Source organism: Bemisia tabaci, chromosome 2, assembly GCF_918797505.1.
Source record: "Bemisia tabaci chromosome 2, PGI_BMITA_v3".
Lineage (NCBI taxonomy): Eukaryota > Metazoa > Arthropoda > Insecta > Hemiptera > Aleyrodidae > Bemisia > Bemisia tabaci.
This window is the reverse complement of record NC_092794.1, coordinates 59577749-59603880: the sequence shown is the minus strand read 5'-3', so window position 1 is coordinate 59603880 and position 26132 is coordinate 59577749. Positions and strand designations below refer to the sequence as shown.

The 26132-nt window shown below is 41.5% G+C and overlaps 1 protein-coding gene across 1 annotated transcript in view; it reads left to right on the top strand.

The window, feature by feature from the left end:
- The first annotated feature begins 2722 nt into the window (after nucleotides 1-2722).
- LOC109030076 (uncharacterized) overlaps nucleotides 2723-26132 on the top strand; it is a 337729-nt gene continuing 314319 nt past the window's right edge. The window contains exon 1 of the mRNA XM_019040843.2: nucleotides 2723-3690. The gene's annotated coding sequence lies outside the window, so the exon portion shown is untranslated. The remainder of the gene's footprint in view (nucleotides 3691-26132) is intronic.

Genomic DNA, 26132 nt, shown 5'->3' with positions numbered 1-26132 from the left:
TACTTGTCAGTGAACAACCCCCCCCCCCCCCCAATTTAAATTTTAAAAATCATAATAAAAATCATTTGGAGAATAAAAGGCCTTACAAACTAAAAAGGTTTTTAACCCCTTGAAACTTTCAATAGTAGTTGCTAGCTTACACCCGTGGAGTAACCAGACATTTTTCGTGGGAACGATCACACTCTTCTCCTAAGAGGGAGGTGGGAGAGGGCCCAACACTTCTGGCTACCCCTCCCCTCTGGCTATGCCACTGCTTACAATAAACGTCGTTTCGAAAGTTCAAGTAGCTGATCTCTCTATCAATTTTTCGGTTTATCTTTATTTTTATAAGTTCTCCTCAGAAACCATTTATATCTTCCTCTGTATTATTTATGGAGTCCCACAAAATAAAACTCCCTCAAAAATGAACTATATATTGATTCATGAGCTGAGGAGAGCAACCAATCATTTAAGCTCAATGCCATTTTTTAAAGTTCCAACCTAGTATTTGCAGGTAATTATTGTGTTCTATGGAAGTGTTGGTATTTTTCTCTTCCTCATTCATAGAAAAATTATTTAAATATAAAATTGATTCATGAAATTTACACACAGCTGAAAGAATGATGCTTGCGCTTACTATGTGCATCTTCGTAAGGAAACAATGCAAATAGAAATAAGATCTTATTTTTGACTTACTCCTCTTCGTTCTTCCCTTGCACAAGTTATAAATAGAATACTCCACTTCTTTCTTCCCTTACACACCACTGCCGTGCAACGCCAAAGCGCCGTAAATGCCATTTTAAGTTTTTTGGATACAATGTATCATAGCAGACAAACTTTGTACCTGGGGACAATAATTTTTCAGAATTCTTTCGCAGACCCCACCAAGAACTTTACCCGAAAATTTGAGATGCTTGGGTGAAACATTATTTATTTTATAAAGTGTTAAGTTCCAAAAAACGTAATTTTTCAGAATTCTTTCGCAAACCCCACCAAGAACTTAACCTGAAAATTTGAGATGCTTGGGTGAAACATTATTTATTTTATGAAGTGTTAAGTTCCAAAAAACGAGAGAAAATCTTGATAGATTTACGGCGTTCTTGCTTAGCACGGTAGACTACGAGTCCGTAAGGGGACTACGTTTGAGTCCCATAAGTAAGTTCCCAATGGTGGAAAATTTTGTGGAAAACCGATGAAAAAAATGCTGAAAGCCCGCGGGCGGGAGCGTAAAAATGTGGGAGCTTGCAGACCCCAGCGGGCTAATCGTTGAAATTGATAGACAAAGCTATAAATGCACCGGTAGAAATGGTTTGAGTTGACTGAGACAGCACGTTTTCTTGATCATGGCTTTCTTAGGTCAAGACAATGTTGCATTGAATCAACGCCTTCTCTACATATATTAGGAAACAAGTTGTCTTGAAAGAGGCCAACAACGTTTTCTCGAAACGTTTTTCTTGAAACAAGAAAATGTTTTCTCAATTCAAGTAATTATTTCTTGAAACAAGTCACTGTTTTCCTGAGACAGGACAACGGCGAAGTCATGTTTCGAAACTATAATTTCCTTCAACTAAAGTAAAATTGTTTTCCGGATCCAAGAACTTCATTGTCCCGACACAGGACAACTGTAGCCAGTTGTTACAAACCCTTCTTTTCTTCAATGAAAGCATTCTGGTTTTCTGATCGAAGACAACAAAACCAAATATACTTTTGATCAGGGAGTCATGAGTTTTATGTGACGCAAGTAGTCAGCAATCGCGGCAATTCGCAAGAGGCATGTTCCTGGACTCGTCAAACTGCAATAATTAAATGATGCAATAATTCAAACTGCATTAATAAAAGTATTACCTCACCTCGTTTAGCAAATCTTGTTGTCATGAAACAAGACAACTATCATGGCATGTTCCGAGTTTCTAATTAGTCTAACAATAAAATCAAAGCAACGACAGTTTTTTAATCTGAGACAACGAAGACTTGATTCAAAACGCCGTTTTCTTATCGTTTTTTTCAGGCCAACTTGACCTATACCAAATCTACACAGCCTCAATGCAACCAATCATTTCTACCGGTGCACTCATTTCAACCAATAGGGTCGCTCCTTACTCCCTTTGTCCTCTTTGTCTATAGCTTTGTCCATCAATTTCAATAATCAGTCCGCTGGTGCCTGGCCCCGAAAAAGTTCCGCTTTCGATGCGACGTGCATTCAAAGCTATGGCGCTAAACGCGATAGTCGCAGATCAGAACAAGCGAGGAGGTGATCGGCAGAGCTTCCCCACCAACCAGCAAACACTTTGCCCGGGTGGCTATCGTACCCAAAATCCGTGATCCGTGGTTAAGAAGCCTCTTAGGTTATCACCACAAAGCGCTCGTTGCACCATCGTTACACGTTTCAGCTCGCATCAGTATGAAGCCACCGGTGACTCCACCAAGATGGAAGTTGAATCGTAAACTGATGGTGAAACAAGGGCTTAGGTCGAGGTGAGATCATACGGTTTGTCAGACCGGCAGATGGACAGAACTTCGAACGATCTCTCGAAGCTCTGTCTGAGGAAACAGCGACCGACGGAATGCCCGACGAACTGCCTGTCCGACAATCGGACGAACTGTGTGAACGCACCCTCAGTCCCAGTTCCCCGCTCCCACGTGCCCCCCCCCCCCCCCCCCCTAACGACAACTGACCCCAATTATTCACGAGAGAAGGTATTAACATTCACCCACTCAAAATTCAAACAAATATGAAATGAAACAGTTTAAAGAAGACAAAGCAAGACACGATTTCATTACTAAATAAATGCATTGAAAAATAATCTTTTTCTAATTATACATTGACTGGAACGAAGAATGAAAAACATGAAATGGTGTTGCTGACTTACTTTTGTTGTGTGCTTTGAATTTTTCTTACTAGTATTTACACCTCCAGTAATGAGAAAAAAAAGTGAATAGTAAAAGTAAAGAACAATCAACAAGTCTGAGGATTTTTTTTACGTTGTGTCTACATTTTGCTATCAGGAACTAATTTCCGGCCTGTTCGTGAAAACACTTATCCTTTTGGGGAACCAATAGTACCCGCGTTGTTTTTGGACAGGGCCAGAAGTTGTAGCCTAATTCCAAAATGGATCGCATTTAGGAAAAAGGAACCAGCGCAATTACAGTGTTTTCAAAATCGTGCAACTTCTTCTATTCTCTTGAAAATACTAAATGTCTACATTCTTAAATGTAGTTCAATTCTCAGCCTGCATCATTGTCTCCACATTTTTCCTAGGTTTTTTCAAATATCTATTATCTGCTCCTTTCAGTTTTTGAATGTTCGTGGCATTTTCTTTCCTTATTTTCCCTGTCTCATCAAGTCACCCATTCATCCAAATTGTCCCTCACCGTCTAAATGAAATCGTCTGAAATGGTCCCTCTTTATTGTATTTCTGATTTTTCGGTACAATTAAAATTATCCTCATCGTAACTTTATTTTCATGGTGTTTTCTCTCCTGCATTAATTTCACGATGTTACATGTGAACACTTTATTTGGGCAGAATTTAAATCAGTTAAGCAGAATATGATTCATTTTCTGGTGAATCTATAAATTTTACCAAATACTTCAGTATCTATTAAAGGAATCCTCTCGCAGCCCATTTTTAGTGCGCAGTGCGGTTTCAGTAACGGTGTTATTCCGCGAGTCCTCTCATCTTGGCATCGGACAATTGCATAACCCTCTTCTGGTACGTATCTAATATTTTTTCTGTTACTTTCTTCAAATTTAACGCAATGTCCTTCCACAGCGGGATGATTGTCAGTGGCGCGGCGTGGCGTGCACTGCGATATCTCGATTTTGCTGCCATTTTAACTCATGTTAAAGACTCGATTACTAAGGTGTTCGCTTCGAACACCCAGGTTACCGATCCTTTTCCATAGGTTTAAATGGCATAAAAATCGATATATCGTGAAGCACGCCACGCCACTGCTGATCGCTGATATCGATGATCTTTATGAACCACTGAAAAATTTCCGTGTTTTTCCACGATATTGTGGTAAACTGCGCGCATTTTCAGTAACTTCAAAAAAGAGCTTTTCTTCTCGCGGCATCGCTGTGATCGCAGCTAATTTCTGAATTTGAATGTATTAAACGCTAGTAAAATCGCGTAGTTACCGCGAAATCAAGACGAATATCTTGTAACTATTCCTAGGATTCAACGGATTCGCTGGAGATCGCACTTTGTGCGATGTTGAGATGAATTTCGCGTACTTCAAGCCCCTTTTATTGAGTGGACTTCGAGTGAGCAACTATTCGAACTCCGGAGTAGGTTTGTGGTATCACGCGCATTTGAAGGAAAATTATAGCTCTCAGTCTTTCTCATGTTACGGACGTTCATGAACGATAAGCTCACATTCCTACACAAAAATCTAACGGGATATTGTTTTTGGGCCTTGAGTAAAGAGTCGAAATGTACTTAGGACACTACATGATTTTACAGTCGGCCCCGCTTAATTTGGACACTGGTTAATCGGGACAACCGCTTTATTGGGACAAAATCGCTTGGTGCGGAATCTTTTATATACATTATGTATTGAAAAAACGAATGATACTGGACAGAGGGTTCAGTGTTGACTGGCCGGGGATCGACCCCGGATTCGCTGAGTCCTGGGAGAGGAATTTATTGCTTATATCGTCACCTTCCAGGCAAAGTATCACAAGCGCCATGCAACGTTTAAAAATTTCCGCAGTCATTTTATTTTTGTACAGAAAAATTGTTCAACAAATCTGTCCGAAAATTTTACAGAATTTTTATTTTGCTGCCAATAAAATTCAGTGAAATTTTCAAACAGATTCAACCAATAATTTCTCTGTAAAAAAATGAAATAGCGGCGGAAATTTTTAAACGTTGCATGGCGCTTGTGATACTTTGCCTGGAAGGTGACGATATACTCTTGGTCTTCTTGGTAGTCATGATTGCCGAGTTAGGCAGGATTACTGCAATTATTAGCACGTAATATTTAACACTCCCCCATAATCTTGACAAGCTTTTGAATCTCTATTATTTTACAAATATATTTTTGAACATTGTGATGTTTTGCCTTTGATAACGGCTTTGTGAGTATATTAGCAACTTGCTGCTGGATTCACCGCGGATTGGCTTCCGTAACTCCCGAGGCATCGGCTCCGGCCCTCCTTGTGAGATCCGTCAACTGGGTCACGTGGGTCTCTATCCTCTCTCTGGAAACCTTTACCGAGAGCCAATCTATCCAAGGCAATCCATCTCCGCTATCATCAATGAACGCAGAGAACGCAATCATCAATGCACGCTGCAAGAGTATATTTTCTTGTCGATGTTTTTAAGAGTCTGGACTCCAGATCAAATGTGGGTTTTTTTCCCCCGAGTGTGCGGTTTTTGACCTGAGGGACTGGTCAAAACTTTTGGTTGATGATTCACTTGTTCATGCTCAACTCGTCGCGCTAAGCCTACACTTCTCACCTCTGACGCAGTTAAAGTGGGTGTAATCGTTTAGTCGCAGGGAGTCAGCATCAACAGGTAAATTGCGTGACATATGTTCCCCCTCAAACATGGGGCTCATACTGATTTCCTTCAAGGCAAGGCGAAAAAACTCATTACGCAGACCGCCAGTGGACCACCAAATGTGGGTGTTTTTTTTTTTTTTTCCAGTGTGCGGTTTTTGACCTGAGGGACTGGCCAAAACTTTCGGTTGATGATCACTTTTTCATGCTCAACTCGTCTCGCTAAGCCTACACCTCACACCTCTGACGCACTTTAAGTGGGTGTAAGTTTCCTTTTGGGGCAGATAATAATTCTGTTTTTATAATGAAATGATAATGAAAGGGTTGATGAATGTGATACACCAATTATGTATCCAGAAATCAACACATTAAATTACTATGATCGAGACATCGGTTTTCCGTCCTTAATATTTGAGCAGGTCCTCCTTTTCAATTTACATAGAAGGGGAAGAACTGCCAGAATCAGCATAAGATAGTGAAGAAAGTGTACGTTATTTCACGGGCCTCCCAAATAGAGAGTCACAGGCAGTTTCGAAGTTATTGGTCGCTATTTCTGCAACAGCTTATAGCAAACTTCAACCATATGTCATTTCAAGGATATTTATGATCAGTACAGGGACTCGTATGCCTTATTTTAGTGAAATGAGTTTAAGGTAGAATTAATTTTCAGAACTTGCAACGAGGATTTTAATCCCACCCCTGTCTTCTGAACCTCCCTCCCTTTGAGGCACGTCTGGTTGCAGTATACACATACATGTATTAGGAATTATTACAACTGATCGGGGAGAATTTCATCGAGGTGGCCTTTTCTAGCTAAACCAATGCATACCACATTGCGAAGTTTGCAGAGAGATTCTAATTTCTAAAATTGAATCTGCTTTTTCACTCAAATGATGAAATCATGTCTAAGAATTTTAACTTTGAGCGAAAAAAATCGTCTCTTCGCCACAAACTGATACAGAGTTTCCAATCACAATTGTTTTACAGAACAACCACCGCTTCTTCTTCTTCCACTTAATTTTCATCTTCGTTTTTTTTTACGTCTGAATCTCATACCCATGAGCAAAGTGTCGGAAGCAAGGTATAATCGGCGTTGAATGTCATCATTACAATCCTTACGATTGATTCTGATTGTTCTTCAGGCGTCAGACCAATGGAGATCAACCGGTGTTCGATTAGTTTTTCTTGATAGCTTTGAGTTTGACTGCAACAGAAGATCTATCGATCTTTTGTTGCAGGCTAGAAGTGCGTCAACTTATTTGGCGTGGACTCTAACAAAATACAAATCAAATTACTCACTTGCTATCAAATCTTCAATTTTCCGATCTATTTGTTTTAAGTTGAGATTTAGAGATTGCAGTCTCGATTAATACTATAAAAGAGATTAAGATTAGGGGAGTACCCAAAGGAACTAAATGAGAAAAACATTTACTATTAAAGTTAAATCAACCCAAAATTAAAAACGCCAACCAAAAAGGAAATCCGAATCTGGAAGGAATCTGTTATATATAATATATATTTGTTCTTAGCTAAATTTGGCAAAATAAATTTTAATTATTTAAAATTTAATAATTTAATTTATAGTTTAACTTGTTGGTATTACTTAATGATTTTTATCAAAGTTAATAACTTATTATAGCAATTGTAAATTTTAGTTAGACGCTAGTTCATTTTTATTATTCATTTTTTGCGGAAGTTGCTGAAAAGAGAAAGGCACATCGAGAAATATTAGAACAAGAAAATAGCTGACAATTGGATTGCATTTAGCAAAAGAAAACCAGCGCAATTGCAGTGTTTTTAAAATCGCGCAAATTGCATTTGCGGTTCTACTACCGTGGAATCCCGTGTGACAATTCTCCGCGTAGCCGTAGAATAACCGTGTTTTCTTTCTCGGTGTACATCACTCGAAATTTCAAAGCTGTTTGCTTCTTTGCTTATTGTAAATTGCTCACCTTCCTCGTTACCCTCAGGATCACTTGCATTTACTCAACGCGGTCGAATTAATTGATCATTGATCCTGGAATCTAAAAACAGGGTGTCTACAAGTCCGGATAGTCCGGAAATAGTACTGATTTTTTTAGGGCGGTCCGGAAATACTGACGGAGTGCCGGAATTCCGCAAAAAGGTCCGGAATTTGCTTTATTTTTTGGCATTTTTGTCGCGATTTCAAGTTTTTGAAATTTTTCGAATTTCGTCGTATGGAAGTCCTGAAGAAGTACGGAATTTTTCTGTTGGAGGAGGTACTGAATTTCTTGAGAATGTACCGAAAAAGCACTGTAAAAGTACTTATTTTTGACCGGTCTATTTTAGTAGACACCCTGAAAAACCAAGTCTTACCAAGTTTATTTCAAGCCTAATCTTGGCGCGTTTTGGATATAGGGGTCAGCCACTCGGTGCCGCCGGTCGCGTCAATCTTGAGCGTGGCGCAGACAGACGATGGGTGGAAAAACGACACAGGGAGATAAACTTGTAGCTCACGGCATGATGCGCATAAGAGAGTGAAACGCAAACAAAACTGCGGCGGTGCATTATTTGATTATCATCAGGTTTAGCGCACACAAAGTAAACGCAAAGAGTAACCGAGTGGGGAGCCTCCTCCTGTAGCCGGGGGGATTCCAATCAAATAAAGTGCACCATGTCCCAAATGTTGACAACTCCGGGATGTGGTTTTCTCGCGAAATTTTCAAAAGGCAGCTCCACCAGTCGCGCTGCTCCGTTGGTACCATTGAGTTCGTGGATGGACCCCGATATAAACTACGTATACGTCTTTCAAGTATTGGGCAGGGTCTCAGATCTTGCACCACAATACCTATGGTTGGTGCATTTATAAAGCTGTATTCTTTCTATTGAATCTGATCATTGTTGAATGGCTAAGCATTTAATTATCTCCTTTTCTGAAGTATATTGGACGTCTACTCTTTTGTTGGGGAGTTGGGAATTGAACACGGTGAAAAAAACTTCGTGTGTGGGACCCGAAGTTTAGGTCCTATGGATTTCTGAAATTTTCGGATTGAGCATCTGAACACTTTATGTCCAGCTACTGAGGTTTGGATCACACATCTGAAACTTCAGTTCTTACATCTGAAGTACTTCGGTTTTCACATCCGAAAAACTTCGGTTCTCACATCTGAAGTACTTCAGATGTGTGATCCGAACCTCGACAGCTAGACCTAAAGTGTTCATATGTTCAATCTGAAAACTTCAGAGATCCATATGACCTAAACTGCGGGTCCCACGCACGAGGTTTTTTTCTCCGTGAAGCATATGTCGCCCTCTTTAACGCGCTGAAGTTGTATTTTGAACGCTCACGTGTATGCATATTTCTACGTAAGGTTTCATTAATTCCGTTTATTCATCTTTCACTACTTTTATAATCTTTGTTATGAAACGCAACTGATAATTTAATCGAAAATTTGAGTTCTTTGTGAGCTAAATTCACCGAGTTTCAAGGATCCTCCGAGGATTTGTGATATTTTATTTATCAACTACATAATACCGAAAAAAATATCAGCTCCTGTAAAGCTAGGTAAATGAAAAACTCCTTTGTAGATAACGACTTCATATTCCCGTGTCACTGAAAGGAGCACCTGAAGGCAGTGCTAAAGAATCTACTAACAAATCTTAAGTCATCGTGAATAACTGTGATACTATATTTTGAAAAATTCCTTTCAATTCTGCGGGTCGTGGCCTTTTATATACTTTTATTTAAGAGCAAGTATCATACTGATAGGTTGAATAATGTATCTTTTTTTTTTCATTGTTATTATTTTCGGCTCTTCGTCCACCAAATTTACATCCGTTCACCCGTCACTATACATAAACGCAAGTTCTTAAAATGCGGAGATCGTGGTTTTGGATTATATTTTATTATTGAAAAGGTTCCTTACTGTGCATTCTCTCCAGTGTGCTGGTTTGATCCTCGGAAATATTGAATTTATACAAACTGTTATAGGCACTCACACCTTCAATTAATTTTAATGGAATGCATTTTAGAGCTTATCAGGCACCATCCTCAGCGTCAGCGGAATATTCAAGTTCACTCGAATATCAACGTCCGAATCAAAAGCCTCCTCTCTAACGATAACGATCAGGCTCGTCCGAAGAAGAGAGCCGTGCCAGGATCTTATGCATCAGGCCTTTCTAGTCGTATTTAGACCAAACGACTCTCGAAAGTTTCGTTGTGCTTTCGGAGGAAACCGTGGCGGAAATATCGTCGTGTTGCGAACAGAGCTTTATGTTTTTCTATTTTTCTCGTCGACTGGGGCTTTCTGTTGCGTGTGACATCACGGGGGGGGGGGGGGGGGGGGGCGGGAAAAGGTGGATCGTGAGGACGGTCCAAAAATCAACTTATCCTCCGCCACCTTCCTCCTCGGCGCTTATTATTTCGCCCGCGGTATCTTCATCGCTCCCGCTCGCTCTCCCCCCCCCCCCCCTCGGTGCTTTCACCCGTCCCCCCCTCCCGGGTGCTTCCACCCGTTTTGTCGTGTAAAGGAACAACGTCGCATGGGAACGTCAGTTTTGCCAAATTGCTTCCGATATAATACTTGGTTTCGCGGGAAATCATAGATTCCTGCCCAGTGGCGTGGCGTGAATTGCGATGTATCGATTGTCATGCGATTTAAACCTATGGTAAAGAATCGATTATGAAGGTGTTCGCTGCGAACGCCCTGTCTATCGATCCTTTTCCATAGGTTTAAATGGCATGACAGTCGATATATCGCGAAGCACGCCACGCCACTGTTCTTGCCCTCTGAAGTGCAGATGCTTTAAGATGAAATAACCTCTCGATAGGTTGACCCCGTTTACAAAATAAAAAAATAAATTTGCCAGTCAATGCCTCAGCTTTGAATCAACTAACACGTACAAACGTTGAGAGGAACCACACGAATTTGTAATTCATTGCATCAGTTTTGAACCGAATAATGTGCATGAATGCAGAGAGGAACCACATGAATTTGTTCAGTCATTGTTTTAAGACGAAGTATTCTTTCGTTAGGTTAGCTCAGTAACAAGAAAAAAAAACCAAGAATAATTATAGAAGTAAGGAAATAATGATAATATTACAATGGTCATTGTGCCTCTTGAAGTGGTCAGTTTCAATTCGATATTCAAATGAAGGATTCACTTATGAGGGTTGGGGCAGTGAATGACCGGAGACGAAATAGAGGCAAATAAACTGTCTTATTTGAGCAATCACAAAATGGACTGGGACGACCGACAGGAACACGAGGGTGGCTGAAACGGTAGACGAATGCCTTGCCGTGGCTCCGAGCTTTTGTAGCCGGACGAAATACGCGGGACGCGGGGTTCGCAGAAGGCGAGCCACGCGTCGGACCGAAAAGGGACAGGTCAGCATCTTGGCGACTTGAAGTCAAGTGCAAGGCTGACGAAAACGCTGTGTGTCACAAGTCAGAAGCGGCTTGTGACGAACAGGATCACAGCTCTAATTGGCCGAAATGCTCAACGAGTCGTAGCCCTGCTCGTAGAGCCAGTATGGCTTGTCTGCCAGTCTCGATTTTCCGCTTCCGTTTAAGTGTATGCCATCATTTGCAAAATATTCCCTACCGAGATGCCGGGTTCTGATGACTGCGACGTTTCTGTTGGATGTTCTCCGGCGGATAAACTCCTTCGACATTCCTTGACTGACCTCTCTCATCTAATTGTTAAAGGCTTGACCTTTGTCGTATCTAGGGAACAGTTCTACCCAAACAATGAACCCCCCTCTCCTATTTGCTTGGGCCTTTAATTCTTCCAAATGCATTCCATCTACTATCTCCTTAGAGTTCCTCCCCATATCGACGTCGTTACTCCCCGCTATTACCACAGTGACAACGTCCCTTCTGGGTCTTGCATTCCTGACAACATCATTAAATTTGGCACTGGGGTACAATAGACCTTTAAATCCTGGCCGGCTCCCCGCTAATACATGCATGGGCCGAGTCAGCGTCCATGTGAGGATGCATGGATTTCCATCTGTAACAGAATGTCCATTTACATAATTGTAACGTGTATATATATGCAATATGTTATTGACAGTTCCTGACCTGCTTTCAACGAGGCATCGTCCAACAATTGTCCATGAGGGAAACAATCCTCTCTAAGATCAACACCTAACAACTTTAAGGGTTTGGCCTTGGGATTTACGTGTATTAATGGTAATTGCAAAACATGGTTTGACCGGAAATTGGAGTCTTTTGAATTCAGAAGGATAAAGGATAGCCTTCGCAAATTAAAGGCATTCTGGAATTTTCGTTTATTCCTTCGCCATATCCAGCTATTGTAGTGGCTTCAATTACATGCTTACTCAACTTGCAAACTCTGAATCTGGTGCCATTTAGGTGGCACAATTAGGTGGCTTTACGTTTCTCAACAGCATAATAGGAACTCCTATTTCAATAATAATTTGTGAAAAGGTGAGCCAGAGGGTCGTAAGGTTTTCAAAAATTCTACTGGGTAATGCATAATACCATCCTCCTCAATGACTGGGTCTATGGAGGAATACATAAATTCGATAGAATATGTTCAGTGATGGAAGAATTAATATCACGAATTGCCCTAAATTCGGGAAGTGCTCCAAGTGTTTTTCTACCATGTGAAGTGTTTGCCTATCTATACATGTAAATGGCATATCAATCGATAAATATCAATGCACGCCACGCCATTGTTTCCAAAACACTGCAACCAAGAAATGCCCATTAACCAACGCCTCAATCTACGTGATAAACCCCTCCTCAATGGGAAGAAATTCGGCAACGTCTGAACGTTGATGCGTCGTTTTTCCGGAACACCAGTGAGAGCTCCCCTTTTCTCTGGTGTGTCTAACCTCTACCTGCGGAGCCCCACCGAGCGCGTCACCTAACTCGGGGCAATCGAGCCCCTGTTTACGTGCTTTCCCAAGTATTATTTCTCGAGTTTTACGACCGTCCTTATCTCCCCCAAATTTCGTGACCTAATCAAACGCTGTGCGGCTCGTTTTTCGCGGGATGATGCATCCCTGTTCGCTCCGCGCCGCGTCGCACGGTGGATCGAGTTAATTAGAGAGGTCGGACACAAAATTTTAGTAAACAACTGAAAATTGTGATGTTTATTTCGTCACACTTTATATTTTAAGTTGTGCCTCTTGAAGAAAATTTCGCGAGGAAACCAATGGAATCACTTTTAGAACATCAAAGTTTTGTGTGAACCGAGTTATGAGCGTCTAAAGTTTCCAACTTGTGTCCGACTTCTCCTATCGACTCGATCCACTGTGCGCTGCTCACTCCTACCACCGGAGTGGCAGGACATTCGGTTCCCGTCAAAAATTTGAAAGTGCGAAGATATTTTTAATGTGTACAAGTGAAAATTTTATGTTTAACTAGCGTTTTGAGCTCGCAAAGCGAGCCCTCGCGTTTGAATTGCCTTCGCGTAAATCAAGCCAATTCCTAGAATTGCTCCGCTAAAAACCACGATTTCAGGAATGATTGTATCTGATAATTCTGTACTCACGCAAATCAGAGCAAAAATCAAGTTTTATTTTATTTTATTTTATTTCATGTATATATTATTAATTTTTAACCTAACGCTGAAGCAGTGGGCGCGGAAAAAAGCAGGGATTAAGTCCCAACTGTTGGATAGACATTTCCTGTTGTTTGTGGTAATACCAAAATTTATCGTGGCAGTACCCTAATAATTTAGTTTGTTACTAAGCCAAATGTACAGTTCTCTCCTCCCGGGTGAATCACGGCATTCATGTACCCCTCGAACAGAGATTTCAGTTCGTGGAACATCTCTCCCTCTGGCACCCACATAAACTTAAGTTGCGGTACTGACGAATGTCATGACAGTATTTTCACACAACGCATCAATTTTCAGCAAACCCAATTCTTTGCGGGTCCCATTTTCATTTTCGCAGGTGACGTAGCATTTTTTATACTTTTCACTGATGGAAGGGCAGAAAAGCTCTTGCGGATACCATCTATTAATCTAACTTCAGGGTCCCTATTCAGTTAATGCCCTGAAATACGTATTGTCTTTCATGGCGGGGTAATCATATACGGAGCAAGGATGACATTTAACAACAGTACGTCGACTTCTAGATCACTTCTGGGAGAAGTTTTCCGATGATATATTCGAATCTTTCAAGGTGGTGTTTCACAGATAAATTGTCACTGCAATCACTTGTGTCATAGGTTCCCGCCTAATGAGGCACATATTTTACTCTCCATCAACTTCAGACTCAACTTATGGGGCGTTGGAAACGAATCTCGAATTATTTTTCTTGCGAGTTTCTACGATGAATGGAAATAGTAGCAGCCATGCTGATACCAAGAATGAGCTTTTTACCGGGGTATAGTTGCAGTGACACGTACACAAACGTCTTTATGACAACGTTGACATTTTTCAATATTCGTGATTAAATTTCAATAAATAACTAAATAATAAACACATTCTACTCTATGTATAGAACATCATTTAGAGTGCGAGTTGTCGAAAAACAATGTTAAAATGCTGCTATTTCTGCTGTATAATATTGTAGGAAGAGATTGAACAGTGACAACCAAGGAAGGGTGAGGAATGCACCAAGACGAATACATTTATGGTCGAAAAGGCTCGAGTAAAGGAATTTATCGATCCCGAACGTAAGAGTTAAAGAATTCAAATATCTATTGTATCGTTGGTGGATTCCACAGAATGCGAGCTTAACAGATTTGCGGATAGTCGGAAACGTAATATGCGAGAGTTGGTAGCGAAGCGCGCCCCTGTTCCTTTCATCGCTTGTGCTTGTCATCGCATTTCGTTTTCCTCACATGAGTTTAATCATGATGCAGCCAACGAGAGTGCCTAGCGCATGTTTCAAGCCAGAAAAATATGGACCAAAATAACGAGGCACTCATAATTTTTGAGCCCCGATGTCTCTCTGATCAAATTTTTGGTATCGTCGTATAAGTGAAAGAATCGCACATGTACGGATTACAGCTAACAAGGGGAGCTTCCCAAGTGTAACCGGAATTTCGAGTTGAAATTTCGCATGAAGATACAAGAGATGATTTTAGGGATGCCGTATTTTTTCGTTTTTTCGAATGGGGTCGGGAAAGTCCTCAAAAAAAGGGCTAAAGATGCGGAAAAAACGCGTGCGCTAGCGGCACAAGGTAAACGTAGGTGATAGAGGCTCTGCATCCTTATCAGTACCGCATGGCCAAACGGTAGCGCGCTCGCCTCGCAGGCGGGAGGTCCTGGGATCGGATCCTGATTATGGTTCGTAATTTTATATTACTTTATGCTTGTTCATTTTTCACTTACTTTATTTTGCACCATTCGCTCCGCAAACCGACTTACGAGGTAGAACACGTAGTGACTGAAGATTTTTTACATATGCTGATAAAAACTCGAAGTTTCTCTTGGATTGAAACGTTATATATAATTGAATAAACAAAACACTCTATAACTCACCAAATTTCGTTGCCAAACTGAATTTCCGGAGTATCATTCAGATACAGTTACAGATTCGACTGATACTCCGGAAATTCAGCTAGGCAACGAAATTTGGTGAGTTATAGAGTGTTTTGTTTACCTATTCAATTATGTAAAACGTTTCAAACCAAGAGAAACTTCGAGTTTTTATCAGCATATGTATAAAATCTTCAGTCACTACGTGTTCTACCTCGTAAGTCGGTTTGCGGAGCGAATGGTGCAAAATAAAGTAAGTGAAAAATGAACAAGCATAAAGTAAAATAAATTTACGAACCATAATCAGGATCCGATCCCAGGACCTTCCGCCTGCGTGGCGAGCGCGCTACCGTTTGGCCATGCGGTACTGATAAGGATGCAGGGCCTCTATCACCTACGTTTACCTTGTGCCGCTAGCGCACGCGTTTTTTCCGCATCTTTAGCCCTTTTTTGAGGACTTTCCCGACCCCATTCGAAAAAACGAAAAAATACGGCATCCCTAAAATCATCTCTAGTATCTTCATGCGAAATTTCAACTCGAAATTCCGGTTACACTTGGGAAGCTCCCCTTGTAAGAAATCTCAGGGGTAGATACTTATATCCGAGTATGATCATATCGTAACTCTACACCAGCGGGCTGATTGTTGAAATTGACAGACAGGCCAGACAAAAAGGATATGGAGGGATCCTATTGATGGAATCGGGTGGTTGTAATGGACAAAGAATGTAGATAATAGACTAACTAACGGCAACCCAAGAAAGACCCTTTAGTTAGCCCAACATTTTCTCCCTTAGTCTATAGTACCAACAGTTTCATCCAATCGGATCATTCCATACATCTTATGTCTCCTTCGTCTAACGCGGTGTCTATCGCAGGCATATAGTGAAATCAGGCATTTTGTCAAATAAAAACTTACATACAACTTATGAATGGTGTCAGCTCCATTTCTCCTTTTTGAGATTGGCAAATTTTTCTTTCGTATTTCAATTTGTCTGACAACTATTGCTATGAAATACGTAAGTGAAATAATTTCTTACATTAATTTACTTTTATGATTAGAAGCAAATCTATCCAATATTCAATTGTTATTTTTACCATGCCTTCTGCAAAAATAAATGACTGGAAAGAAGACTCCTTAGACCATCAGTGTAATTGAAAGTAAATACATTCAATGACAGAGAAAAAAACAGCTATATCTATTAAAACCAATTTTCAAAACCATTTTAAAAAATGGTAATGAAAAATAAAGACTGCATTCGTGAACCCTGTCTCGGGCTCTTATAAAAGGAGCAATTGCAAAAGTAAGAGTAGCAATATTACTTACAAAGGCCAAAAAGCAAGTATTCATCAAGAGTCGCTGGACCCAAAACAATGTCTTTGATGAGCTAAACAAAGAAAATAAAACAACATGTTCGACAAATAGGTACTATCTCAGAGCTATTTTCAATGAATCTAGTTCAGGATAACAATGCTACTGCAATGGAACACATGCAATTTCCGAGGAAACTGTATGTGTGTCCTTTGTACCGAGTTCTTATTTTGGGGTTTTGACTTTTGCAATTGCAAAAGAAGTCATCGGACGCGGTTTTTTCAGACGGATGTTTACGCGTTCGTGACGTCTCATGGATGGGTTTTCAGGGCCGGAGCTAAGTTCGGTCGACTTCAGCTTTGGCTTTAGGCAGCCGGCTAAGCGTATTGTAATAAGTTACATCGCCGAAGTCCGACATCCTGAGCGTTCGGAGAGGTGCAGCTTGGTTGATATTTTAGTGTGAAATTATGTCAGAGGTGAGCTGGTCACGAAATTCCGGCTCCGTTTATTTTTCGTGCGACTCATGGGTATTTGAGGAAAGAAAGGGTATCCCACATAGTCAAATTTTGACGGTCTACCAATTTTGCGAATTTATGGCGAAGAGCTCACGATTTTTCACCATTTTTGGAAAAAGAACTCATCAAACCTACGAACTCTTTTTGTCTCTTCCTCTTCAATTGCCTCTCATATTTTTAAATGTTGAAATTCCAAAAATTCTGTACTTTAAGACATGCTGAAAATTTCAAGATCAGTTTCTCTTCAGGAGCTAAAAATTGTTCAAAATACTTTCGTGTGTGCAAATTTTTACTGAGAAGTTTTTCTTGCTGGAACAATGAATTATTTTGTCTGAAATTAGGAAAAGAAGCAGAATTACAATCTAAGTTAGAATATTTGACTATTTGCCAAGGTATTTGACAAAATGCCTAATTTTACTAATTGCCTACGAGTCAATTCAGATCCGTTTGGAAAAAATAGGTTTCTTCATCTTTAATAGCAATGATCCACAAGCAAGATTAGAAACTAATGTTTTTAAAGATTTCTTTGATCAATGCCACTTTGAGGCCAGAAGATGAGATCATGGGGAAACGACAAAGTCTTCTTCCAAAGACAGATTCAAGAAAGACGTCTCCTCTCCGTCCGACATGAAAAAAGGGTGGCTGCACCACAGATTCACCTCTCACACGCGGAGAGGGAGACGAGAATTTTGACACACCCTGTAGGAAGAAGATCCGGGTCGTGTGTGGGTGTCAATGTCGCCGATGCCCCGCTGTCGATGTGTTAATTTATTAGGCTCGTTGCGGAATCAATTTGAAAGGAGCGTTTAAGCTCACCCCTACGCGGCGCGCGGCGGCTCGCACCCTGCCTCGCCGGACGTCTGCCTCGGTGCTCCCTGCCCTCCCCCCCTTCCCTCCCGCTCGTAGAACAGCTGCGAGATCAGACCGGCCAGGGAACTAGAGAAGAGGGGGGGGGGGGGCAAGGAACTTGCGGCCGGCTCGTGACAACAGAACGTTTTGACCGATGCGGTGAGCAAGCGGAACTATCGTAGAGCGACCGCTGACAGATGCCGCATCTCCTAATTCGATTACGGAAGTATGTACGAACCTGTATCTTGATTGCGACGTTTTAAGTTTCCTCTATTTATTTTTGTTGTTGTAGAAAAATAAAACTCATAGTAATTACTTTTGAGAGCTGTAGAAAAGATAGGATATAAAAAATCCAGTTTGAAAGAGTAACTGAAGCTAAAATCGACTAAAAAACTTGAATTCGCTTACGTCCTAGAACGTCAGACTAGTTTCGGGAGCTATCGCCTCCCATCCTCAGTGATTGTTGACTGATTCGGGTTGAGGAGTCCGTGATCGTACTGCATACGGTTAATAGATGATAATAAACAGTCTAATAATTTAAGTAAATAAATTAACCGAAATCAAAATTCCAAAAAAAGAATAAATTTATGTCTCTTCTTTTTATTGACATAATTTTTTAATATTTAAAGAGGATATAGAAATTCTTTATAATGAGTTTAAAATATATTAAATGTATTGTGATAAATATGGCATTATGATTAAAATATATTTATGTCTCTTCTTTTTATTGATATGATTTTTTAATATTGATATAAATATAAAAATTATATACAGTGAGGTTGAAAATACAAATATTATTATGATTACTGTAACAGTTCTTGATTAGTTTATTATGGACTTAATTGAAAAAAATTGACCCATTATGTTGATCAAAGGGGGCATAGGAAGGGGTATAACATCACAGTCTACCGTTTTACATCACGGGCTTAAGCAACTAGTGCGTGTTCATCCTCCTATCTTCTTTTTTCTATGTCATCTTGAAGTTGAACACTGCAATCTTTCTCATCAAAGATTGTGAGGTATGGTTCAGATGGTAAATGTGATTTTGAAACGATACCGCTAAGTTCCAATGCGTATAAACTGAGTGTCTCTTATCAGTGTGCGTCATCTGGTAAATCATTTTTCGACATGCAGTGATGTAAGTCGTCTCTGTAGCGAAAGTGGCAGTTTCCTTAAGTTTTCACCGCGACGTCAGTTTGTTCCGGATTTTGATCCCGGTAAGGAGGTCAAATTTTCACGTAAATGACGGGTGGATCGGCTAAGACAGATTCTACCCGGCCTTGATGCCTGCAAATTTGAAACGCCTGCAGCATCTCCCGCGCTAACGCCCAAATACGATTCACGTATGGGCATACATTCGTTACCCTAAGAAATCAAGCAATAGATGTCCTTCTTATTTTATCCATTCTTTTCAGCTACCTGGCTTCGCGTGTTATATGCTGTTTCAAATGGCGAATTCCTAACCGCGTGTCCAGTTCCTACAGACGGTTATTACAGAATTTAGCTCCTTATTATACTATATTATCCGTTTTTCAAAAAAGTTTTAAGTTAATCAAATAATTTACCTAAATATCCTGCACCTATCCAGGTGATGCTCCGCGCCGACGGAGACAGATCCCGAAGAGACACGGCGCGGTGCCTGACAGTCGCCGGCTTCCTCCGATTTTTGATCGAGATCCTCCCTCACCTCAGCCTACTCAAATTTTTTTCTCCTCCCAGCGGGTAGAGCCGGATGGTGAAAATTTCTACCCTCCCTAGTCGATCAGTGCATGGGGAGGAAAAATTGTATCCAAGGATAATGCAATAAAATGCAAAGGAGAGATACTCACTCATGTGGAGAGCGGCGGCTACGACGTACCACGGTGGGGTTGGGGTGACCTCTCTCCTCACGTGCCTGTAATCACTCATCCAGTCGGACATGGTCCGATGTATCTGTGAAAAGAAAAGAAAAGAAATAAATAAAACTATGTAAACAGGGTGTCTCACGAGATAGGAGCCACCTGGAGTACCTGCCGAACGCGTCGGAATTTCAAGGATAATGCATTAAAATGTAAGGAGTGATACTCATATGCAGAACCGCCGCTACAATATACCAAGGTGGTGTCGGCTTGACCTCCCTTCGGATATGGCGGTAGTCAGACATGGTCCGATGTCTCTGTGAACCACCTGGAGTATCTGCCGAACGCGTCGGAATTCCGAAAGAGGGTAAAAGACGTGTTTCTTTAACAAATTGAGAGGGACATCTTTTAGCGTATTTGAAATTATCCCGAACTGCGGGGAAATTCGGGTTGCGGTGGTAATACAATAATCCACTCCCAGTAGCGTGGCGTACATAGGTTTCTCGGCATGAACATAAGATAAAAATTTAGAGAACGAAATAAAATAATGATGGAGTTCAAAAGACGCATAACAATAACATTTTCATGCTTTTTCTGCATGGAGGATATCTTGGATGGAGAACTTTAAGAAGATAAATCGCGATCTTCATGCATGTTGCACAATAACCCATTGCATTTGCTGCAACCAAAAATTACCAACTATCCTAATTCCGCAGCCATTAATTATCGATACCTCGTGCATTTCACAGCGATTAATTATCAAAAAATATCCAGTACTCCAGTGGAGCACCCACGAGGTAATTATTCCTCGCAATTACCGTCAAGACGAAGAAGGAAAACCGCGAAATGAATTTAAAAAACCCGGAGAAGAGCGCACGAACTGCAAGAATGAGAATTCCTTCCCAAAACGTGTCAACTGCTGCGGCGACCGGCCGCAGATCGGCGGTTCTCACCCAGCAGGACGGAGCACTGCATTGCGGCATGTCCCCATGGCTCCTAATTACAGCGAATAAGGCGTCACAAATTATTCCCGGTCGTCGGACGGCAACGCAAACACAGCCCCGAAAAGAAAAGACTTTATTAGCCGTTCGAATGACAACAGTTAGATCGAACGGCCGCAACATCGCGCTTGTTTTATTGCGTTGGCGCGCCGCTGCGGGAGACGCGCGCGCGGGCGGGGGGGGGGGGCGATTAGGGGTCAGGGACGGGCGCCCGCGGAGGTGGAAGACATAAATGCCCTCCTTCGCATGCCGTGTCCATTAGCAATCTTTCCAATTTTTCACCCCTCGACAATAATGCGGCCCCACCCTGTTATGAAGTCAACCCCTCTCGGTCACATTATCTCGTTAGGCTTGCGCTGCGTCTGGTGCGCATTAGGGAGATTAAAAATTACACGCGATGAGGACTCATTTGAATCGTGCGACTCGGAAGCACGCCACTCTTCGAATTTCACGCTCTTTCTTTCTCTCTCTTTTTTTTTTTTTTTTTTTTTTTTTTTTTTTTTTTTTTTTTTTTTTTTTTGTCTCTGTAAATGGTCCAAAATGTCAGGTATATATACAGAAAACAGTTCCTCGGGGGGTTTTACTGCTCATATCATCACCTAACGACTCCTCTTCTGTTTGTAAGGTGTATCCCGCGATAAGAGCGGTACTACGGACACCATTTTGGACAAAAACAATTTTTTTGGGGGGGGGGGGGGCGCATATGCTATTCGGAAGAGGACCGGTATGTCTCATACGACTCGTTTGCTTCGACATCAGAGAGACCTTTGTCTTCACCCTTGTCGGATAGCTCCCCGACGCCATTGGAGGAGTCTGTCCCCGTTTCTAGAGTAGGCCTAGGTTTGGGCGGGATCTTTTGGGCCTCCTTTGGAAGCTCCCTTCTATCCTGCCAGTCTCTCTTATTCTTTTTGAAGGGGTTTTCCTGCTCCGATCCCCCGATGGGGGGGGGGGGGGGGTTTCGGAGTGACTTCCTCGCCTTCCGCTTCTTCCTCTGTCTAACCTCGACATCACTGTCCGAGGTGGTGGTGTCCAGGAGACTCTTTTACCATAATCTGTTAGGGACTACCCCGCTGCCCAGAACCCCTGGGGTTTCGAATAACTCTCTTGACATATTTCAAACAACAGATAGAAACAAGGAGTAACTTGACATACAAATCAAAGATGATCCCAGTAATATTTCACTCTGAGATCATTAAAAATAGATAAAATAAAATGACGAGACATGATTTGAGATTTTTTATAAACTATCTTTTTTTTCCAGTGCGTATATAATCCCAATATTTTCTTGAGGGACTCTTTGTCCCGTTCCCAAGCAAAATGCCTCGCTGTGTTTCGCCTCGAACCAATTTTTCCTGACTTGCCTCATCCGTTTATAAAACAGCGAAAACATCTCAGTCAATGTTGTGGCGAGATTTGCGCGAGAGAGATAGCCTCGGGCACGGAGTGCAGGTTTGAGTGAAAGAGCGAGAAACTGCGAGGGGAGCGTGAAAAATGTCCTCAGAGGGGTGGAAAAATGTCAAAAGAGGCGCGAAGTGCCGCGGAGAATTTTTGATGAGTGGAAAAATCGAACACCCCGTATTGTTTACACAAATAATTGGGCGGTTATTAAGATCTCCGCGAGCCCCTCAAGTATATAAATGAGTGACTCATCGCTGTTTGGCCATCACAAACTTATTCCGTGATGTCAGTTGGCGAGTCGAGCTGGGTTCACAAAGTGCCGGTCCCGGCGCATGCAGGGTTGTCACCATCGACAGGAAAAGAAGATCCTTGGACGTGCAGACATTGATCAAATTATGGGCATGCGCAGAGAATTTGTTTTAGTTGGTGAGCATCGTTTAAAAATTGTGTTCAGTGGAGCCCCCTTCGATCCGGATGGTGCACCAGCGCCAACTTGCGGTACGCCGTATGTGTCAGATCCGAAAAAACGATCCAGTCTTGCGGGTGAATAAAGCCTGAAAGAGCCCTGCAAGTTTTGGACCCTGGCACAAATAACATGTGACCGAAAAATTCGTTGCGTAGCAACACTTCCATTCATTTATTTTAAAGAAGCGGTCCTTTAAAACGTGTTTCAATTAAGTAAATAGTTCCAGCGCAGCTTTTGCTCTATGGGACATGTACTGTTGACCATTAAAAAAGTTCATTGGGAAATATTCAATGAGATTTTTTTTTTGGGGGGGGGGGCGGAAGACGGGGATTTTGTGATACGTTATTTATATTTTTATAATCTGTGTTATATAATAAGAATAAAATCACTTACTTCCTTTAACATAGCGCGATTAGGGGTACTCTGAATTACAAAGAATCGATGTTCATCCGTGATTATGTCACCTTCAGCAGTTTCTATCATGTGTTGTATTGTAGGGAAAACTGTTGCAGAATACTACTGCAGTGAATTTGCATTTACATTAGGTCGATTTTTCGCCCCTGCTATCCTCAGTTTTAAAATTTAAGAACTCCATTTGAATCATCCCCTGGGCATGCACCGTACGAATTAGGTCGCTTAAGTCAAACATATTATGAACGTTTCATTAAATATATATATATATACTTTACAACTCACATTCAATCGGATTTCCATTACACTATATTCCCTTTTTTTTCGTCGGATGATAATTTCATCATACCAAACTCAGTCCAAGTTTCTTGACCATTTATTTACTTTTATAGCATTAGTAATTCCGTGCAATGAGTTTCCGCTGCTGATAATGGAATGAAGAATGCAAGCAAACCTCTCCGTCTGGTTTTTAGCAAGTAAATCTAATTTCTGTTTATGCCATTCTGCTTCTGAATTTCATTTTCCCTGCAGTACCTGCTATGCCATGACGCCCCTGGCATATTATTCTGCGCACACCTTCAAAGTAGTTCGATAGAAGGTTTAAACACTCATTTTATCAACACATCATGAAGAAGGTTGGAGTGATAAAACGTAATTTGAACCAACCGAATATAATTTCCTCCTCAAATTGAAAGTGCTAGTGTCACCGAAGCGTATAAAAAGGAGTTTTTTGGGGGGACAATGTGGAATTTGCCCCAAATTGTAACCATTTTAGTCTGCCTTATCTTTTGCAAACATTTTTACATTTTTTAATTTCGTTAAATCAGGGACTATCCTTTTGTGTCGGGCAATTAGAGAACTGCGTTTTGGTTCCTCGAGCGGCATACTACACGTTCTGAATCGGAATTTGAGGTGAAGAAATTGAGCTGGGCGATGCATTCCTGTTGCATAACAATTCGAAGGACGAAGGAGGCGACTTGGTATTGGGGGGTACAATATCTACGGAGTTTTCCAAAATAGGGGAATTTACACGTTGAGATGCATTCAACCAGGATGCCATGAAATTGTATTTCAGTATTCTGGAGCCCAATGTGACAACGTGGGTAATCGACGAGACAGTGGATAGCGATGCACCGCGTCCCATCTTCGCCCTCACTGTCCCTGGCCCTGCGGGGGGGGGGGGGTGAATGGGGGAGGGATTGACCCCTCTCTGTGCTCTCTTTGTCTTTGGTCCTCCGTATTTCAATTGTTCCCAGAGTGATACGTCTAGCCCTCAATTCTTTCGTCCATCCCGTCCGGAATATATTGGCCGTATCGAGGGGTCCTTACACCGTAAAAAAAAAGCAAAAATAGTAGCTGTAATTTCAGTAGATACTCGCGCGCGCTGAAATTGGAAGTCTCCGCGCCCTATCGGAACGAGTATTACGCCGTCACACGCCCAATATTGACTGATTAAAGTCGTTTGCAAACCGGATTCGGTTGATCGTTGGCGCGCGTTTTATACATCAAAGGAATATTTCCATCTGGAAATGCATCCTTTTTTTCTGGGACCGCGGTGATCCAGACAAGTCCCGGAGGTAAAAACGGCTGTCCGTAAATTACGACACGCTAATAGTGGCGTTTTTGGATTTTCAATTCTATCCTCTTCTTTCTTCTTTTTGAACTTGCGTATACTCATTGCTCCAGAGACACTGTTATTTTATGACAATCCTTCTCGTTTTTTTCACTCGCGGAAGAATCTCGTATTGGAACGGGAAGATGATTCACCAACCAGAGGAGACCCATTAAGATCGAGTATGAAACTCTGACGATTTCATGTAACATGGTAATTATTTTTGACCCACATGGAACTGAACAGTGCTTCACTTTGGGTTCATCAGTTAAATCAACCGATTCTCGTTGGTGCCAGGGTTTCCTGTAAATAAATTGATTTTTCTACGCATGCGATTTAATTTTTTAATCATAAGTGATAGAGTGAATTCAAGAATATAATTGATTATAAACTAACCCGAGCAACCCCCATGCCAGGGAAAGAAAACAATCGAAGTTTATCCCCTACAAACTTTCAGTGTTGTCACTGAGATGGGATAAAAAGGGCATGTGCACTTGTGCAGTGTGCAATGAAGTTATTTGTAATGTCGCATTCACGCCATTGCGTATCAGTGGCGGGGCGTGAATTGCGATGTATCGATTGTTATGCCATTTAAACCTATGGTAAATAATCGATTATTAAGGTGTTCGCTGCGAACACCCGGTTTATCGATCCTTTTCCATAGGTTTAAATGGCATAACAATCGATACATCGCAAAGCACGCCACGCCACTGTTGCGTGATTCCCCTTATTAGTGAGGTCGCAAATTCAATGCCAGCGAGAATTTCAATATCTCCATCCTATTTTCTCGTGTCTCACGAAGAGAAACACGATGGTGCCACTGGTTTTCTCTGAAATCATCTCCCAAGCTCAAACAAAGCTCTCAAGTTGAGGCCAAAATGGAGGGGATATCCCACGCTATCCTGTGAGTCCACCTCTACATCAAAACAAACTCTCCATGCCAATATAGGGAGCAAATACATTAGCAGTGATGCCGTGTTTTCAGTTTTGGAGTCCCCAAATAAAGTGGCAAACCTGCCAATGTATTTGCTCCCTATCCTTCTTGGAGAGTTTGCTTTGATGTAGAGGTGGACTCTCAGGGTAGGGTGGGATATCCCCTCCATTTTGGCCTCACTTTGAGAGCTTTTTTTGAGCTTGGGAGATGATTTCAGAGGAAACCAGTGGCACCATCGTGTTTCTCGCGAACTTTTACATCAGAATTAATGGTCAAATCGCAAATCTCTCACACATGCAACATCTCCATTGTCTACAGGTTTTACCTATTCGTCATGAAATTACTCCGACAAGGGATTATATCATAAGACGCCTTAATTTTAATTCTGCGCCCAAAAGTTCTTTATCAAAACATGATCTTGTCAGTACCTAGCGCGTCGGGAATCGGGGTATGCTTGCTCCCGACTCCACCATCAGTATCTCAGCTTTCAGCAACTAGCAACCTAAAATAATGTAACGACAAGTTGAAATACAATCAAACTGTAAACTTTTTCAGTTGTTAAATGTCTTCGAAATTGATCCCCCGGCTGCGATTGAAAGCACGACCGTGTAACACGCTTACGACGTCTTTAATAGCTCCATCGGACTTGATGATGAATGATGCCGCCATGAAAAAAATAAATTCCCCCGCTCGCTCAGGCTCGTAACCGCTCACCTGTTTCATGCGTCTCAGTGTTATTTACATGGAATATTCTTTTAAAGTGTCATAATTTTTTCACCTCGAGACGCTTTTCGAGAGGACCCCCTAATTTCGAGCAATAAAGCCCCTGCAAAAAGTGAAGCTTTAATTTAAGAGCTAAGTGCACGCTATAAGCTCGGCCGACCGGAGG